The following is a 6858-nucleotide window of genomic DNA, read 5'->3' on the forward strand; positions in this document are numbered from 1 at the left end:
TCACCATGTTGCCCAAGCTGGTCTCAAGCGATCTGCCTGTCTCTGCCTCCCAAAATGCTGAGCCAATGTGTTACAGGCGTGAGTCACTGAGCCTGGCCAGTTTTTCTTTTATTCTCTCTCTTCTTCCTTCATTTCTCAAAGGCATCTCAAACTCAGTGGGCCCCAAACCAAAGTCAAACTCCATCAGAATATCCTGCTACTTCCAATTTTAAAATATATCTTAAATCACAATTTCTGGAGCTTCCGGGTTTATGGATTCGTGGGCTGCTTCCAACTGCTAGGAGGGTGGTGCACTCCAACTCCGGGACAGAAGACCCTGTGCTCAGGACTCTTCCAGACTTCTTTATCTGGCTGTTCATCTTCCATAATCAACTGACATTACATCCAAGAGGAAATAATCCAGGCAAGGAAGCACAAGCTAATCAAGTTGTGTAGTTCTGTGGCTGCCAAGTTGTGGTTTTTGACAGATCGTCGCATCAGGGAAGACTATCCTCAAAAAGAGATTTTACGAGCGCTGAAGGCCAAATGTTGTGAGGAGGACCTGGACTTTAGGGCTGTGGTGATGGATGAGGTGGTGCTGACAATCGAGCAAGGAAACCTGGGTCTGCGGATCAATGGAGAGCTAATCACTGCCTACCCACAAGTGGTGGTAGTCAGAGTACCAACCCCTTGGGTGCAGAGTGATAATGACATCACTGTTTTGTGCCATCTAGAGAAGATGGGATGCCGGTTAATAAACCGACCTCAAGCCATCCTGGAATCAGCGCGGCGCTCCAATGATTTCACAGCATTGCCACGGGTGTCTTCCCGCCAGATACTTTATGCGGTGGCTGCATGAAAATTTTGCCACCACCACGGTTTTGTTTGAAGTAATGGAAAGCCTAATGGTGTTGAAATTACGGGTCATGGAAGTGCTTGGCTTTGGTCGAGATAAAGCACCATTTCGCTGATCTAGTCACCCCATTCCACATGAAGCACCATACCTGTTCCAGAAGCATGTTAAAGTCCATGGACGGGATGCGTTTGCCACGCCGGGCGCATTACAACAAGTGTTCCCGTTACGCTGTTCAACAGATGTGGCAGCCCGCAGCAACCGTCGGCTGGAGGTGGTGTGGGATGACGCTCACTGAGCAACGGCGCAGCAGCTAGCTATCCAGTGCCCAATATCCTGGGATGGATGGCATTGACCTGCTGCATAGCATATCGGCCTTTCAAGCTTCCAGAGCCAAATGCAAATGTAGCTCTTAATTGCCTTTGGATAAGGCTTGTAATCTAGATGCCGTAGCTAGTATCATGTGACTGTCAGCCTCCCTTCTTACCCCTCTGGGTCGCTTCACCCTGGGAGGTCCCTTGCTCTCCAAGTGGTGTCCACTGCCAGTAGGATCAGGCGGAGTCGAGCTGGGTCCCCCCAGCCAGCACTGCTGCTGACAATTACAGTGCCCAGCTCTTGCTGGGACAGCCACCCTGGAGGCACGGAGCGAGAGCTGCTCACCAAGCTCCCAGGGGGCCTGTTCAACATGAACCAGCTGCTTCTAATGAAATCGCACCACTGGTGGACGACCTAATTGGTACTTCAAACCAACAAAACCCTTGTAAAAACTAATCCTTTTTTCTTTCTATTTCTGCAAACCAACTTGTAATGCTGTTCATGGAGGATGCTCAGCAAGATGAGAGAAACCTGAAGTAGGACAGCTGGAGAGAGCGGGATAGCATATAACTCTGCTCATAAGGATGTTACTTTCATTTACAAAATCCAAAATAGAGAATAGAAGCTGGGTATAGAAAACGTCAGCCCCAGGAAGGCCCCTTTAAATTGCTAAAAATTTGTGAGAATTATAGAAACAGGAAAAAATACTTTTTTTTTCATATGGTTGTCCCTGTTTCTTTGTTTTTGTAAAGTGCCTTTAAAATAATAGTTTCTGCCGCATGTAAATATCCATAGTACAACTCTGCCACGGTGTTGGAAGATTTGTCATTGAGGAAAACATCTGCTTAAATTACAGGAATTTTTGTATTATACAGCTCTGAAAATTCTGCCATTTCCTTATTAACTAGCAGCTTTAGTTTGTAGTTTATGAAATCTCTAGGGGCTCTTTTACTGGGATTTCTTATTTTTGTTTTTTGTTTTTTTCCCCTTAATTTGGTGGGAGGGTCAAAGTGACTATAACCCAATAAAGACTTCTTAATGAAAAAAAAAAAAAAAATCACAGTTTCTTACTACATGCAACCTTCTGGTTCAAACTACCACAATCCCTCACTTGAACTTAGATTTGGATTTACTGCTTCTGTATTTTTTTAAACCATAAAATATTTCAAATAAACCATGTGTGGCTTTATACTTTTTACTACATAAAAATAATAAAGATCTGCCAGGTGCGGTGGCTCACGCCTGTAATCCCAGCACTTTGGGAGGCCGAGGCAGGAGGATCACTTGAGGTCAGGAGTTCGAGACCAGCCTGACCAACATGGTGAAACCTCGTCTACACCAAAAACACAAAATTAGCTGGTGTCGTGGTGCACACCTGTAGTCCCATCTACTTAGGAGCCTGAGGCAGGAGAATCGCTTGAACCCGGGAAGTCGGACGTTGCAGTGAGCTGAGGTCACGCCATTGCACTCCATCTGGGTAACAAGAACGAAACTCTGTCAAAAAAAAAAAAAAGATATGAAGAGGTTATATACTTAAACATGGAATTGCTTTAAGTGTTTGCCATTCACGGTTCCCATGCATGCCAGCAGCTTCTTACTGCAAACACCTGGGACTTGCTATAGAGCAGCTGGAGTACGTTCCACCCACACACAGGACAGGGAGCTGACAACCAAGGAGGGGAGGATCAATACTCCAGCTTTCTCCCCTCTGTTTCCCCGTATCTCAGCAGTATGGAGCTTGTTACCGATGAGAACCTGCTCATCATTTAAACTGGTTTTCTTACCTTCTCAGTTCCATTTCTCCATACCTCAATTGATGCTTTCTGGTAAGACCTAGCAAATAAACTGTTTTCACTGAAATTTCAGGCTTGGAATCTGCTTTGGCTTCCCCAGTCTAAGACAGAAATAGATTCATTTTCCCATCACTGGAATTCCAGGTTGTTTTCAGTTTTTCACTGTTACAAACAAGGCTGCAACATTTGTCTACAAACCTCTAGATATACACGTAGGAAGATTTTGGTATTTCCCACTAGTGAAACTGCTCAGTCCCAGGGTATGTGCATCTTCATCTTTAATAAATACTACCAACGTTTGAAAAGCCCGACAATGTCAAGGACTGGCCAGAGTCCCATATGCGATGGGTGTGGAATGGCAGGTCACTGTAGCAGGTGCGGGGACTCAGTTGGGGGCTTGCAGAGGCACTTAGTTATAGCAAGAATGTTTCATAAATGGTATCTGATATATTCAAGACTAGTGCAGAATAAAAACACGTTGCTTAGAAATGATTATTCATAGATCCAAAGTCAACAAAAGTCTTTTTCTTCTCATGTAAAAATATATATTTTTTTTCCCGAGGGAGGGGGAACAACTTAAAATAAACCAGAAAACACCTTCATATTAATCATTCTTCTCATATACTTCAAATTTGAACTTAATGTCTTTCTCTTCTTGGACATCAGAGAGAACACCTGGGTATTCTAGCAGAAGTTTATATTTTTCCAAATCAATTCCTGGAAAAACGTGTCACTTTCAAAGTCCCGCATGATCCTTGTCACAAATAGTTTAAGATGGCTTGGGTGATTCATGGCTTCCTTATAAACAGAACTGCCACCAACTGTCCAAATCATCTCTACTTTATTGGCTAATTCTGGTTGTTCAGTAAGTTTTAAGATATCATCCAGACTTCTGGCAAGAAAATGAGCTCCTTGTGGAGGTTCCTTGAGTTCTCTGTTGAGAATTAAATTAATTCTATCCTTTAAAGATCGATTCTTCTCAGGAACGGAGAACCAGATCTTCCTACACATAACACCAGATTCTCTTTACCTTCTACTGAAGAGTCTGTGTCATTCTCTGGAAATACCTAAATTCATTCCTGAGCGGCGGCCAGGGCAGGTCCCCGTTCTTGCCAGTGCTCATGTTCTGGGACACAGCGACGATGCAGTTTAGCAAACGAACCATGACAGCAGCGGTGAGCACTTCCGAGCCCGCTCGCTACACCAGAACGCGCGGCCAAGATTGGCTGGAAGGTTTTTACTTTGAACCTGGAGGATGAGCAATGACATCTCTCTCCACCTCAAAACTCGTCCTGAGCATTCACCTTCTGGGAGCAGGAGCAGCGCAGCGGCGCCACCTGGTGGTCCATGCGCTTCCTTTTGCAGATCACTCACAGCCCTGAGGTCCTCCTCTCCTTTCCATGCACCTGGGTTTTCTTCACTGGACACCAACCTGCGTCAAGTTTCCTGTAAAGCAAAAGCAGCGCACAGGGCTTGCTCATGGAGTCCCTGCACAAAGTAGCCGTGGGGGCTGCGATGGACACTGCATGGGCACAGCAATTGAGTCGCCACTCACCAAGGCTGACCTGGCAGCTGCCACTGCTGAGGGCCCAGCCGATCAAAAGCAGTTGTTTTATTTTGGACGGAGAAATAAAACAGGGAATGGTAATTAAGAATAAAATAACATTATGATAGATAAATATGCCACTAAAGATATACTAGCAGTTTAAATAATTTTGAGACTATGAACAAGATTATGCCAATGGGGAGAACTTATTACAAGTAGAGAAAGCTGGAGTATTGCTCCTCCCCTCCTTGGTTGTCAGCTCCCTGTCCTGTGTGTGGGTGGAACGTACTCCAGTTGCTCTATAGCAAAAGATGGTGGGAGGAGGAATGGTGTCATCTCCACCTTTGGCGAGATCCATGTCACCGTGTTCAGGGGAAGGGCATGAACTCCCCATGCAGAGAGGAGGCTGTGGCTGTGAAGGTGCCTGTGGGAGAGGTGAGGACCCGCTCCCTCTACACTGATGGCCAAGAGCCTGCAGACGGCGGGGAAGGCTTCCCCTCAGCTGTGTCCTATCAGGTTTTTCCAAGAGTCAAGAAGTAGACCTGCATATTGCCTCTGCTGATGTGAGCTGCACGCACACCTAGAAGTGAGGTCATCCCCGCTGGGGGTCCTGGGTCTGCTGGTTGTTCTGGGTGCTCAGAGGGAAGATGGGGAGGGGGCTTTGTGCAAAACAGTAACCATACTCTATAAATTATTTTTACCTTAACCTTTGTGTCATAAAATAAAATGTAGAACTCCAGAAGGAAAAAGAAACGGTCTAAAATTTGTGTCCCTGAATAAAAAGTGAACACCCATTAACCACCAGGGATAGATGTTTGTGGAGCAAACCAGAAGCCCCATCATTTCCCCAGCTCAGCAGTAAACTCTTTCCTCCCCCAAATGAAAATACATCCTGACTTTCATGATCATCACTTCTTTGTTCTATTTTATATTTTTATCATCCAAAATTATAATTTAGTTTTACCTCTAGAAATACGCTTTTGTTCTCTTTTATTCTATAGATTCTTTCTTGAAATTTATATTGTGTGGTAGAACTTCCCATAGTGTGCATTTTGCTGATTGCTCCTGAAGCCATTGTTTGTGTTTTTATTATCTGTATTGCCTCTAAATTGGTAATTGGCTATGGAGGCTAGCTTATATTCAGGCTTGGTTTCTTTGTCACTTGTACTTGTTTGATGGTGCTGTATTGTGTTCTTCCATCAAGAGGAAGAACCTGACATTAGTTTTTTGTTTTATTGTGTTGTTAATTGCCATTGCTATTCAATGGTTAAATCCGTTAACTCATGATGGTTTGCAAAAGAGTTATTATAGTCTCGGTCTCTCATTCCTTCCTTATTTATTATCCGAATAATCTCTAAGTAAGAGATTCACGCTCCTCTACTGTTTGTTTACTAGTAGAAATTTGTTAACCAGAGACTTAGCCAAGCATCTACTCACCTATGACCCAGCAATAGCACTCTTAGTTGTCAACCAGTAGAAATGCTTGTATGTGTGCGCCAAAATATATGAAAATATTATTCATAGCAGCACGACTTGTAAAATCTGGATACAACACAATTGTCTATCAAAGTGAAGGGACAAGAAATATGAGCTATTTATAAAGTGGAGCATTGGACAGCCACGGGAGTGAATAGGCTACGACCACACACAGCGAGATGATGAGACCCAGGGGCATGATGGTGACTGTATAATGCCATTCAACTAGAACTGGCAGAACTCATCTGTGTTAGAAATCAAGAGTGGCTACTCTAGGGTGGGGAGGGTGGTTTATGACTGAGGAGGACCCAAAGGTGCTTCCAGCAGGCTGTGATTGGTGTACTTTGATGTGGGTGTTGTTTACCCCAGTGTTCACTTTGTGAAACTCCACTGCCCACTTGTGGGTTGTCCTCCTTTCTCCATGCATGCTGTCCTTCCCTCAAATATACATTGCTGGTGTTTTGAAGCAATTCTATCTACACTAAGAAGAATCACTCCTACTGCATATCCTTAGAAATGCTGAATTGAAAAAATTAGTGCAATTATTTTTAATTCCAGGAAATAAATACATATAAAGAGGAAAATCTACAACAACAGCAGTAGGCTTGGGAGCTGACACCAGAACAGCTTTGGAAATGGCTCTCAAGCCAGGAACTAGGAATCAAACCCTAACAAGCCCATGGGAGGTGGGGGGTGTGAAATGATGCCCAGTAGTGCATGAATGAATGAGTCATGGGCAGTGGCTCATGCCTTGGCTGGCCAGTCACGAACTTGGGGAAAATAGAGTTGGAAAATCGGGAGGTAGAGGAGAGAGGTACGCATAGACCTCTTGCTATAGGCCGAGTGCATGATGATACTGGTTGTGTGTGGATGCCTACCAGAGGGTCTTTAAGGTA

General features: G+C 44.4%; 1 pseudogene; it reads right to left on the bottom strand.

Moving 5' to 3' along the window:
* Positions 1 to 2610: 2610 nt before the first annotated feature.
* On the bottom strand, positions 2611 to 4224 carry LOC110742219 (annotated as a pseudogene).
* Positions 4225 to 6858: the final 2634 nt, after the last annotated feature.

The sequence above is a fragment of the Papio anubis genome, unplaced genomic scaffold (genome assembly GCF_008728515.1).
Source record: "Papio anubis isolate 15944 unplaced genomic scaffold, Panubis1.0 scaffold1970, whole genome shotgun sequence".
Lineage (NCBI taxonomy): Eukaryota > Metazoa > Chordata > Mammalia > Primates > Cercopithecidae > Papio > Papio anubis.